Here is a 14,342-nt window from a genome sequence, read left to right as displayed (position 1 = left end):
TGCAGCCCTGCAAGAAACCCGACTTGCCGAAAACGGCATGCTCCGCGAGACTGACTACACTTTCTTTTGGAAAGGGAAAGCACAGGATGAGACTCGAATACATGGTGTGGGCTTTGCTGTCAAGAACAGTCTTCTTCCCATGATAGTCCCTCCAGTTGGTGGCTCGGAACGGCTACTAAGCATAAGTATGATGACAGCATCTGGAAAAGTCACTCTAATTAGTGCCTATGCCCCCACACTAAGCTCGCTTCAGGAGGACAAAGACAAGCTCTATGAAGACCTCTAAGAAGCCATTGCAAACATTCCTCAAAAAGAACATATGATTCTTCTAGGTGACTTCAATGTCAGAGTAGGATCAGATCACACTACCTGGCCAGACTGTCTTGGGCTTTTTGGAATCGGAAAGATGAATGAGAACGGACAAAGGCTGCTTGAATTCTGCACATACCATAAGCTCTGCATTACCAACACATACTTCAGAACAAAACCACAGCACTGTGTCTCATGGAGGCACCCTAGGTCTGGGCACTGGCACCAGCTGGATATGATACTGACACGAAAAAAGGACATTGGAAATATACTGCTGACACGTAGCTACCAAAGCGCGGATTGTGATACTGATCATACTTTAGTGTCCTGCCTACAAGACTGCTGCCAACTAAGATCCACACATCACAGGGAAAAAGAAAATCACGCCTGAATACTACTAGCACAAAAAATCCTGATCTTTGCACCGAATTTGAGAACAAATTAGAGGAAGCTTTTAAAAACTTCTCTGTGACTGAGGTAGAAAAAAGCTGGACGTTTATGCGTGATACAATCTACCAAACATCATCACTGGTCTTTGGAAACAAAACCAAGAAAAGCGAAGACTGGTTTGAAGCTAGTCTACCAGAAATGGAAACTGACACTACGAACAAGAGAGCAGCCATGCTAATCTACAAGAAGGATCCCACCCCAAGCAACTTAAAAAGGCTCAGAGCTGCACGTAACAATGCCCAAAGAGTAGCGAGACAATGTGCTAACAAATACTGGCAGGAGCTATGTGAAGATATTCAATCTTGTGCCGACTGTGGTAACATAAGAGGACTATATGAGGGCATGAGAAAAGCCTTTGGACCTCACACCAGCAAGTGTGCTCCGCTCAAGTCAAAAGATGGCTCAATCATCAGTGATCATGCGCTGCAAATGGAACGATGGGTAGAACACTATGCAGAACTCTACCAGATTGAAAACGCCATCTCACCAAATGCTGTTTCCAACTTTCCATCACTTCCAGTTTTGACGGAATTAGACGAAACGCCCTCAGTAAAGGAGCTGAGCATTGCCATTGACATGCTTGCACATGGGAAAACACCCGGAGGAGATGGCATTCCTGATGAAGTAATTCAGGCTGGAAAACATGCCCTAATCAAACCACTCCATGAACTGCTAAGCTTGTGCTGGGAACAAGGAATGGTCCCCCAGGAATTGAAAGACTCCAACATTGTTACAATTTATAAAAATAAAGGCGACCGCTCTGATTGTAACAATTACAGAAGCATCTCACTTCTTAGCATAGTCGGAAAGGCTTTTGCTAGAGTATTACTAAAGCGATTACAGATCCTGGCAGATCGTATTTATCCAGAGTCGCAGTGTGGCTTTAGGGCAGGTAGATTTACAACAGATATGATTTATGATTTTCTCTCTTCGGCAGCTACAGGAGAAGAGCAGAGAACAAAAGCAGCCCCTCTTCATAGCATTTATTGATTTGACCAAGGCCTTTGACCTTGTTAGCAGAAGCGGTCTGTTTGCTGTACTAGAGAGAATCGGCTGCCCAAATAAGTTAAGAAAACTAGTGTCAGCTTTTCACGAAAATATGCAGGGCACCGTTCAGTTTGAAAGTTCTTACTCCAGGCCATTCTCCATTAAGAGCGGTGTAAAACAAGGATGTGTACTGGCCCCTACACTATTTGGAATCTTCTTCTCAGTCGTACTATCCAGTGCTTTTAAATCCCTGGAAGACGGAATATACATCCATAGCAGATCCGATGGAAGGCTCTTTAACCTGGCACGTCTTAAAGCCAAAACGAAAAGGCGTCGTATCTTGATAAGGCAGCTGCTGTTTGTCGATGACGCGGCACTCGTATCTCTCTCACAAGGAGGTCTACAGAAGCTAGTGAACGTCTTAGCAGCTGCTTGTCAAGAGTTTAGCCTTACTATAAGTCTCTCCAAGACCGAAATCCTGGCACAAGACGTCGCAGAAATACCTATAATACAAATTGGGAACCACACCCTTTCAGTGGTGCAAGAATATACCTACTTGGGTTCAACAATTGTCAATAATTTAGACTTAGACATCGAGCTGACAAAAAGGATAGGAAAAGCTACCACAGCATTGGCAAAACTCTCCAATCGCGTCTGGGAAAATGGTAAATTGACCACAGCGACCAAAATCCTAGTCTACAACGCCTGTGTTGTGAGCACTCTCCTTTATGGCAGTGAAAGCTGGCCAACATACATGTACCAAGAGCACAGATTGAATAGTTTCCACTTGCGCTGCCTGAGACGCATAATGGGCATCTCTTGGAGGGACCATGTCTCCAATCAGGAAGTTTTAAGATTGGCCAATATGAACAGCATGTATGCTCTCCTGACGCAAAGAAGATTACGCTGGCTCGGACATGTCACCCGCATGCCAGATGGTAGAATCCCAAAAGATATCTTATATGCTGAGCTTGTGGAAGGAGTCAGACCCAAGGGCCGCCCAAGACTAACATATAGAGATGTCTGCAAGCGAGACATGAGAGCCTCAGGCATCAGTGAAAGTATGTGGGAAAACATAGCCAAAGACCGGAGTGCATGGAGACAGACTGTGCGTGCTGGGACAACCCTTGTTGAGAACAAAAGAATTGAAGCGGCTTTAATCAAGAGGGAAAAAAAGTAAGCTGCCCTGTCTGCTAGCCCTAAATCAGAGGCATACACATGTACGAATTGTGGCAAAGTCTGCCGTTCTAGAATTGGCTTGATTAGCCACACCATATTCTGCCCCGTCTCAAGATTAAGCCAAAACCAGTGACTCATTTGGGCGCATCCATTGCCTTTCGAGACAAAAGGAGCCATATATAAATAGACTATTTTAGACGGACATAGGAATTATGGGATATTAACTATATAGAAATTATGGGATAGTTTGTAACGGTTAGAGACGACAAGGACGAAAAACGACTCATCTTCTACTCCTAATGGCGAGACATCATCTATATATCTAGTAACTGTCGACATTTGGACTGTGCCCCTTCATTTTCTGCATTGAATATTTCTTAAGTATCTATCGTTTTCCTTAAGTATATTATACAAGTTGTTATATGTTGTTGGTTGAACGAACTCCATCTAGATCTAAATCTACATCTGACGTCTGTTTACTAAACAACCCACAACAATTTGTAGCCCCGAGTAGTGCAATGTCATCAGCCCAAGTCCAAGTCCGTCATTCGGTTTTGTTCACGCCATGGAATATCAAAGGCAGTCTGGTTCATTGCTCTCCTCATTATGTAGTCGATGGCTAGGAGGAAAGGAAGGGAGATAAAATACACTACTGTCTCTCACCTGTCTCGATGCTAAAAAAAAAGCTCTGTTCTTCTGTTTTAATGCATTAAAGAGAAATTTAGAGACCTAGATTTTAATTCATTTTTTAAAAAAGTTAAAAATACATCTACTTTCCATGGGCATAGCCAGTGGGGGTTTTGATGTTCAAGCCACCCCACCCCCCAAAATGAATATCCTCTTTGGATTGCATAATGAGCGATAGTTAGACAAAATATAATTCCATGCAAACATTTTATAAAATGAAACAGCTACTAGGTAATTGAACATTATTTTTCTTTAATGTCCGATAAACACAATAAAATGCCTGGCTATAAAGGTGTTCTATGTTCTTTATTCTGTTATTACTCTGAAAAATAGAAAATTAAAATGATTAAAGTAATTAAAATTAAAGATACTTAATTAAATGTATTACTATGTATTACCGTTATTTACAAATAGTTATAGAACCTAACAATGAAAATCGCAGAATGCGGTCCCCTTATAAAATATTTTATGAAGACTTTTTCTTCTGAATTAAAATATTTTAGAGATAATTTTCAACCATGAATATTTTAAAAGATAAAATTGTCATTGATTGATAAAACAATTACACAGATCCGTCGATGATTCGCTGTTAGGTAAGCAATACAGATAAAAGAAAGTATCAGTACAAATATCACAAGTTATTAACTACAAACGACCAAGGACCATATCTCTTAACTTATTACTAGCCCTTTGGTGATTCTTTGTTCAAAATTAAGGAGTATCCTATAGCTTGGCATCTCGGTTAGCCATAAAAAGCTGCTTTCTATTGCTAGCTGTCAGAATTTATTCGAAACCCGCATTTTTATATCTTATTTTACGATATATATGTTACAGATCTAAAACGAGGCAGGAGAACCGCTGGTCGTCCACTATTCCAATGAGGATTAAAAATTAACAATGAAATTTAATGGAGCCCAGTCAGCAACGATGTCGTTGATTTGCTTTTGGACAATGACATCAATAACAGGATAGTCAAGGCAAAGTGCACCATGTCACGGATGCAGAAAAGAGTGAGGGCCAATATTGAGGGCGCCACTTGCTAGTAAATATAGGGGGCGCTACTTGTACCAATACCAAATCTATTGTTTACCGGACGTCTGTGATGAGCACTTTGCTAAAAGGGATTTAAAACGGTCTATCTACTTTTAGAAGGAAAAAAAGCTGAATCTTCCTTCTCCGAGGATAAAATAACCAATAAGGAAGTGGTGCGGAGAGTTCTGTTATCAACAAAAACTCCTTTGTTGGCTTGGGCACGTTCACAGAATGCCACTAGATCGACTCCCACTAGGCATTCTGTGTGGTGAATTTACAGAAAGGCAGGAGACCCGCTAGTTGTAGATTGTCAAGGTATACTTATGTATGCAAACGCGACATGTTTAGTGACAAGAAAAATTGCAAAATTAAAAGATCGTGTATCTTATTTATCTTATAGAATACAGACGCTACTTCAAAAAAAAAAAGAAGATGATTACGTCCTACACGTCATGCATCTAGTCATGCATGTTAACAAAGGACTTAAATGCTTATATAATGTTATAACCCCGCCATACACAATCGCCATCCATGATAGAGACCTGACTAGGAAGGTTGTTGATATTAGAAGAGAGAGAGAACGATTTCCGCCCAAGTCTATAACCGATATAAAGATGCTGTGATAAAGACAGATGTCGTTCTACATGTATACAATGTCCCCATGTAAATAAGCATATATACCTCTTAAGTTATTACAATATCATTCTACATGTATACAATGTCCCCATGTAAATAAACATATATACCTCTTAAGTTATTACAATATCATTCTACATGTATACAATGTCCCCATGTAAATAAACATATATACCTCTTAAGTTATTACAATATCATTCTACAGGTATACAATGTCCCCATGTAAATAAACATATATACCTCTCAAGTTATTACAATATCGTTCTACATATATGCAATGTTCCCATGTAAATAAACATATATATAACTCTTAAGTTATTACAATATTATATATATATAAGGCTTGGTTTAAGTCTGAAGATTAATTGGGAGAGTAGTATCTCACTTCTATACGCAGCCCAAGCTGCTACCTATATATTTTCCCATTTGCGATAGTCATTTTGAGGGCTAGTATATAAAATGAGGTATTTCCTCTTGCCTCCTGATAATTGGCTAGGTCTGAGACGGCTGTGAACAACAGATAGCCGTAGGTCTTATATCGGAATTTCCATCTCCTTAAACTCTAAAGGGACATCCGAGAAATGTCAAACATTTGACAAACACTTTACAGTTTATCTACATTTTCATTTAAAACTTACTACTTTTTTCCTTTTGCACAATGCCGTTTACCAAAGAATATAATTGGGCTATGTTGAAAAGAAAGAAAAAAAAAGTTAGATTTCAATATATTTCAAATTGATACAAGGTAAATATAGCTAGCCAACAGATGTGTGGACAAGATTCTTTCATTATTAATACAATTGTCTTGTTGAACCCTTAAACTACTTTTATTCCAACGGCTGTCTGGCAATTTTTTTTTGCCAAGTGTCTAAACATATGACGTAATGTCTAGACGAGCTATTTTACATTTTGCTAATGATCTTGAGATGTCTACAAGTTTGAGACAAATGATATTGGTAATAAAAAATACCTGGACTGCGTTAAATCTAATTGTGATTTTGACTATAGAAATAACAATGTCAAAGGATGACAAATTATACTTCAATGTTGCCAAACAATACATAAGAAATAATGCTACCAAGTTATTTCAACTTAATAAGTATTCTTTAATGATCAAATAATTTTTGAAAACAATTTTGGAAAATTTATTTTAATCACATCATAAGTAAGCCAATATGTCAGAGTTAGAATTACAAAAAAGAAATATCGGTAATCAATATTACAATATAATTTTTTTTAGTGACTACTAGGCCCCCTGTATAATCAATTTATTCTGTGCTGTCTGCGGTCACAAGACAATCGACACTTTTGACAATGTTAATTTCCCAGAATAATGAAGCATCAGTAACTACATCAGTAACTACATCAGTAACTACATCAGTAACTACATCAGTAACTACATCAGTAACTACAGCTACTAAAAGAAAAATTAAGGACGAAAATAGATCGCTTCAAAAAAGATGGGAACTCAATTATTTCTGCACATCAGTATCAAATAAGATTCATAGCCTAATATGAAATTCCATCATTAAAGTTCCCAAAGAGTACAATGTCAAACGACATTACCCTAATCAAAAAAAAGGCGTATGATGCTTACACCTGGGAAATGAGGGATGACAAGCTACTTGAATTGAAAAATAGTTTAAAAGGGCAACAATTAATATTTGTTAAATTGAACAATGAGAGCGAGTATGCAGCAAATACCATTTACATTTTGTCAAACATATTTGGAGGAAGCGATAGTCTCTCTGGCTGCTTGTAGTATCGCACCGCTTTGTCACCTCTGGGTCAAATAGGCTCTTCTGTACCGTCGGCATGCTTTGTCATGGGGAAATTCCTTGAGTCCAAGTTTGATTGACCAGTTCCAACAGTTTCCGTCTGCCAACTGGGCCAAGATTCTTGAGCATCTCATAGCTCAGGCCATCTGACCCTGACGCTTTCCGTAACTTGCACTTCCGAAGTGCAAATGCGTTAGTGGATGTGCTCATCTCATCTTCGCCATAGACCATGCAGCGTTAGAAGCACACCTCCGGGAAGACAGTACAAAAAGAAGAAGATCCGGACACCGATTTGTTTAAATTAGTCTTAGAAGAACTCGTAAACTTTGTGAGACATGCGGTTGATTCTTTGCAAGAAGCAATCACAAAGAGAAAGCAAGAACAGATGGGAATTGTACTTGAAAATAATATTTTTACTAGTTCGGTTACCAAGATGATAAGAAGGTGCCGAAGGTGCGACGCATGCACAGCAGCAAAAAGCCCGCACAGGAGGTCAAGGGGATATATGCAGCAATACAACGTCGCTAACCCCTTCGAAAAAATAGCGACTGATGTAGCTGGGCAATTTCTTGTGTCTCAGAATGGAAAAAAAAAAAAACAACTCTGGCAGCAATCGACTATTTTACTTAATGTCCTGAAGCGTTTACGGACACTAGAACAACACTTGTCAGAAGTCGTTGAAGAATGACTGGAATACCTATATCCCAATGTTCCTTATGGTATATAGAGGATCGATTCACAGCACCACCGGCTTTACTCCAAAAAAAAGATGTTATTCTTCCGAGAACTGCAACTACCATGTGATTTGCTATTCGAGATTCTGGGGAATGTGCCAGCTACTTCAAAGGACTATGTCACTAATCTCAAAAAAAAAACGGATGGAAAAAAACTCACGCTCTAGCCCACAGAAACATCAAGATCAACAGTGACCAGGTGAAGACAAGGTATGGCAAATGGGCCAATGTCTCGGCGTTTTACGAGAACGATCTGGTAAGGCTGTACAACCCACAAAGAAGGAAAAGCAAGTACCTAAAGCTTCAAAAAGACTGAGAAGACCCTATCGCGTCATATTAGAATAACTGATGTGTATCGAATACATAAGAGCCCAAGGTCCAAACTGAAGGTGGTCCAAATAAACACACTCCACAAATACCATGGTGAGGGTGAATCAGTCCGGACGGACAGATCTAAGGAGAGGGCAGTGTGACCAGTATGGATGTGCGTGGCTTGGATAGATTGAATGGATCAGATGTGATCGGTTTGCTTTTTTTTTTTTTTGGTTACACTAGGTTAGGCTAGCCCATGACACACACTCATATATATATATATATATACTAGACATATGTTACCCGCGACCCGCGGGTCTTTATTTGCGCATTACTGTCGATATAGTCACTGAGAGTGTTTTGTAAACAATTAAACGAAATAATAATGTAATAAGTAAAGCGAATGTGTCAATGTAAAAATAGCTAATAGGCTTAAATCCATTTTTTTAAAAATTAAAACATTTGCTTTTGAATAATCTAGTGGATTGGATTTAGATGTATGTTAAACGTAGCTAATGATCCTTTCACGTTATTTCTCTTTCGCTACGAAAATAAAATTAGTTTTGCGAAAATGGTTTACCCGAAGTCGATACATTCTTATCTATTAAAACGAAAAGAGCGATAGCTTTGTTAAATAAATGGGATTATAAAGTGAACAATTAAACGAAATAATTTTTAGTACGCGAGTCATGAATGAATATAGATCTAGGCCTATCTCAACTCGGCTTCGCAGCTTTCGTAAACGAATGTAGCTTTAGAAAACCAAATTTGAATGTTTATTTGATCAAAATATGAAATGAATGGACTTTAATTAATATGTTTATGTGTTAAAGTATAAGACTATCTGTGCGAAGAGAAGTTTTATCATCTTAGTGTTGAATTAGAGTTTTAGATCTAGGGATGGGATTATAAAGTAACAATAAAACGAAATAATTTTTAGTACGCGAGTCATGAATGAATATAGATCTAGGCCTTTAACTCGGCTTCGCAGCTTTCGTAAACGAATGTAGCTTTAGAAAACCAATTTTGAATGTTTATTTGATCAAAATATGAAATGAATGGACTTTAATTAATATATTTATGTGTTAAAGTATAAAACTATTTGTGCGAAGAGAAGTTTTATCATCTTAGAGTTGGATTAGAGTTTTAGATCTAGGGATGGTGTTATAAAGTGAACAATTAAACGAAATAATTTTTAGTACGCGATTCATGAATGAATATAGATCTAGGCCTATCTCAACTTGGCTTCGCAGCTGTCGTAAACGAATGTAGCTTTAGAAAACCAAATTTGAATGTTTATTTGATCAAAATATGAAATGAATGGACTTTAATTAATATGTGTATGTGTTAAAGTATAAAACTATCTGTGCGAAGAGAAGTTTTATCATCTTAGAGTTGAATTAGAGTTTTAGATCTAGGGATGGGATTATTAAGTAAACAATTAAACGAATTAATTTTTAGTACGCGATTCATTACGGTATTGTCTAATGAAAGAATGTTCGTCAGGAAATCTGTAGTCACAGATATCAGGAACTAATTTATGTAAAAAATGCTTTTGAAACACAAAATTGAAGGTTAATTTAATTATATAATGAAATCAATGGATCTTCGTTTGTCTTTTCATGTGTCAAAGTAAAAAACTATCTGCGCAAAGTGTATTTCTTAAAATTAGATCTAGGTCTAAATCCTTTCTATCTTTTCTCATGTCAACATTGTAGACATGGCCTAGATCCATAAAATACTATAGCTGTAATAGAGTCGGACAACTTTATTTTTTTTTTAGGGTCTTAAGTTTGTTTTAGGGCTACAATACATTCACTAAGGTCTAAGTTGGTACCCAAGACATTCCTGCCTAGTTTTATCAAGATTGGTCAAGCGGTTTTGATGTCTATAAGTAACATACATACATACATACATACCCCTCACATTCTACTTTATAATATAGATATATATATAGCTAGTCTACAAGTCCGAAGATTAATGATGAATGCAGTATCTCCCGTGGCTACGCAGCCGAGGCTATGAACTACATATTTTGCAACATCTTGAGCAGGAATAAGCATTGTCCGCTGATGGTCGATTTAGTAAGCAAAGTTACAAGTGTGGATAAATCGAATATAAAGGGAAAATCTTGCTCACTTCTCAACGTGTTAGGAAGTAAAAGATTAAATACGGCTGCGAAATTTGGTAAATATGTCCCACACTTGGAATCATTATTAGATGCTTTCAATGGCCGTTTTCGTGATTTCACTTCATACAAACAGGAATTTACGTTGTTTGAATTTCCATTTTCATTCGCTCGTGAAACTGCTCCAACTACCTCAACGTTTGAAATTATGTGATCAAAATGTGTAATAATGATGAAAGTGTCAGTGGCAAACAAACTTCAACCCGGACATTAATAGTTCAGCAATTCTCGTAGATAGATTGAAACATTTGGATATTCTTGCTATTGAGCGTGATCTATGTTGGAAATAGAATTTTCATGATATACTGTATGACTTCGCTACACGCAAGGCTCGTAAGGTTCGTGGGATAACTCTATCCGCAGAAATTAGAGAGTGATCTTTCCTTTACTTCTTCTTCTCGTCCAAACTCTTGACCAAAGAAGAGAATTATATATATACGGCGTAGCATACGCCGCTATTTTGCAGGGCCGGCCTTAGTCCACTGCAGCTTATGCGACCGCAGTGGGCCCCAAACTGTCATAGGACCTGCACTTTCATAGGACCTGCACTTTCATAGGACCTGCACTGTCATAGGACCTGCACTTTCATAGGACCTGCACTTTCATAGGACCTACACTTTCATGGGACCTGCACTTTTATAGGACCCGCGCTAAATCTAGATGTATAAATTATTAAATTAAACCATTTTATAACTTAAAACAGATTTCCCGCGCCCTCCTGTCGATTTACAAGGATCTCCTGGAAATCTCCCGAAAATGCAAAATATACGAAAAATTCCTTAAAATATACGGAAATATATAGACAAAAATAGTCATTTTGGGGTGTCATTCAATCTTATATAATACAGACGTTACTTCAAAAAAGAAGATGATTACGTCCTACGCGTCATGCATTTAGTCATGCATATTAACCAATGACTTAAATTCTGCCAAGTCACTGGTTTTCCTGGCTAGCTCAGGAGTATTGGAAAACGCCAATCTTACGCGCGTCATTATGCATCGGCCGTAATTGTGTCACCTGGTAAAAGAAGCTTTTCGCGCCTCAAACTAATGAAGAATTACTTGGGGTCAACAATTCTCAAAGATAGATTGAAATATTTGGTAATTGTTGCTATTAAGCGTGATCTATTTAGGAAACAGAATTATTATGATATACTCTATGACTTTGCTACACGCAAGGTTCGTAAAGTAATTCTGTACGTAGTTAAGAATGGATGAAATGCATAGACGAATTTACTTTCCAATACAAACTCTTTTAAATTTTACTTATTGTCCGCTTCCCTAACCAAACTTGGCCCCGCGAACTCCGTTTCGCATAGGGCTCCACAATGGTTAAGTACGGCTCTGCTATTTACATACATTTACATAGTAGATTACTTATTCTCTTTCCATGATTTTTAAGTTACAATGGTTATGTCCTGCGCTGCTGTTTTGTGTTTGTTAAAGGTTTTACAATGTTTCGAATGTTCCGTCAGAATTAAAGATAGTTTACTTCCTAGTTCAAACCTTCCGCAGGACAAAAAAGGATGAGAGTGGGCAGGGTTTGATAAATTTAAACGACAGTCCAACGCTCAGGCAGCCATCCGTAGTGTTTTCTTGTTGACTATCAGCAGAAATAAGAGAGTAATCTTTCCTTTACTTCTTGTTTAAACTTTTGAGGGAAGAAGAGAATTATATATACAGATTGTATAGTTATTTTTATTTGGATTCGATCGTATTCATATTTTGTGATTAAATAGAATGATTAGATGAATCTGTTCTTTATCTTTCTAAAGGGTCTCAGTTTTAAGTTACAAGACTGAGGTTTTCATCTCAAGTTTTGGGACTGAAGTTCGAGTCTGAGGTTCCAGATTCCAGATTGTGGTTTTTTATATACAGACTTGGTGTTGTGTTGTGAAGTTGTGATTTAAACTTCGAATCTTCATCACGGTGAACATTTATCTTGGATAGAAGATAAATCTGTTTGTGTTGACACTGTTGTATGAACTACACATTAAGTAGACAGCATCTTTGTCTTGAATTGGAGCATTGATGAGATCAATATTTGTTTCCCTATAAATACTGTGATATTATTGGAATTAAATCATATTATATTATATCACACTATATATATATATATATATATATATATATATATATATATATATATACCTACATTCATATCATTATCATTATTCCTATATCCTATCATTGTATAAATATCATTGTATTAAATTTTTAGTTTTTTATTTAAATCATCATACACCTCGTTTATTAGTTTGTGTACAACTGGGTGTGTATTGTGTGACTGTTGGGCTGAACTTGGGCCTAAAAATAAATTATATTATACGTTGATTATAATACACATTATAATTCACATTGAAATTAATACTCAATAATTAAATCAATACCAGTCCTGACAATCAAGACAACAAAACTAATGCGTAATCATTGTAATTTTGAATGCATTGAACAGCACTACAAATTTAGCTAAGGGACAGGCATTCCATTAATTAATGTACTCTATTATATTGTTTCTAATTTACATAAAACTAGTAGGCATTTTCCCAACATTTTTTCGGCTGCGGCCCTTCAGGTCATAGTAAGTTTTGTATGTGGCCATACACTTGAGTTTGACATGCTTGCACTAGACAGTGATGCACAAACTAAGGCTCGAGGGGGCGGGTAATATCTTTCTAGTTCTAAATATATGTATATATATAGTGATCATAACCGATCCTTCAATTAAGTCTCCATGATATTTAAAATTTTACGAAACAAAATAATAACTATAAGTAGAGTTAAATGAAAACTAAAGTTGAAATACTATTTTAAAAACAAGAAAAAAAGAAAGATGCATAAAGAAGGCTAAAAGAGACAAAAAGGCAAAAAAAAATGATACGAAACTCACCGGCATAACATATTAGAACAACAAGAAATTGGATAGTCGCATATCGTGCCAAGCGGTATACACCTTTCATATATATATAGATAGATAGATAGATATAGATATATATACACTATGTATATATATATAATATATATATTATATAATAATAATAATAATAATAATAATAATAATCTTTATTATCCGTATGGAAATTTGTCTTACAATTTGTGCATTACACCAAACAAAAAACATTATAACTATAAGAAACCAAAGTGTACATTCACACCAGACTCACTCATAATTTACATGTGACAAAGTTTATACCAGATTGTTCTTATTTAATGATTTGATTGCCAGGGGAAAAAAGAGTGTTTGTGTCTGTTTGTCTTTGTCTTTGCACCAGGACTAGACATGATATCAGCAGAAATGCTAAAATATGGGGGACAGTGCATTGTTAACTGAATGACTGATCTCTTAAATCTCTGTTGGCGAACTTTAAAAGTCCCAGAGGACTGGCAAAAGGGAGTGATTGTAAAGCTTCCAAAAAGGGCAACTTGGCAGACTGCAACAACTGGAGGGGCATTACTCTCCTCTCTGTCCCAGTTTTCAGCACTGTTTTGTTGAGACGGCTTCAACAGTCTGTAGATGAAAGGCTCAGAGAAGAACAAGCAGGTTTCCGAAGAGGCAGATCATGTACAGAGCAGATTTTCGTTTTACGAAATATCATAGAACAAAGTCTTGAGTACCAACAACGGCTAACGATCAGTTTCGTGGACTTCAAAAAAGCGTTTGATAGTGTCCACCGAGAATCACTATGGAAAATAGTTAGAGAATACGGTATCCCAGAAAAATTCGTCCAGAACCTACGACACCTTTATGTCATGTATCAGTTTTAGAACCCCTGTAATATCTGGTGACTAGTAATCACTGAACTAGTCCGTGCTAACTGCACGAGATTTTTCTCCTGGTCGGATACTGACCACGAGGTGGACACCTCAGTTGACCATGGACTCTGGTAGATAGAGGAGCGTTATTATCTCCTTAGGTATATTATATGAGCACTGAGTAATTATTATGTAGTATGCTGTTCTTTACATTGGATTACATTTTGTGATGGCTTATGTTGCTAATATCTTTTGTGAATTATTGTGTGAATAAAATGTATGTCTGCTACCAGTGTG

General features: G+C 37.0%; 1 long non-coding RNA gene across 1 annotated transcript; it reads right to left on the bottom strand.

Annotated features, from left to right (window-relative positions):
- Positions 1 to 3,840: 3,840 nt before the first annotated feature.
- Positions 3,841 to 13,245, bottom strand: LOC129928210 (uncharacterized). The gene is made up of 3 exons (XR_008779788.1): positions 13,183 to 13,245; positions 5,919 to 5,966; positions 3,841 to 3,934 (listed from the first exon to the last, which is right to left on the bottom strand). It is a non-coding gene; the product is annotated as an uncharacterized LOC129928210 (long non-coding RNA).
- Positions 13,246 to 14,342: the final 1,097 nt, after the last annotated feature.

The sequence above is a fragment of the Biomphalaria glabrata genome, chromosome 9 (assembly GCF_947242115.1).
Source record: "Biomphalaria glabrata chromosome 9, xgBioGlab47.1, whole genome shotgun sequence".
Lineage (NCBI taxonomy): Eukaryota > Metazoa > Mollusca > Gastropoda > Planorbidae > Biomphalaria > Biomphalaria glabrata.
Note: the sequence above shows the minus strand (reverse complement) of the source record. Positions and strands in the feature narration are given on the sequence as shown.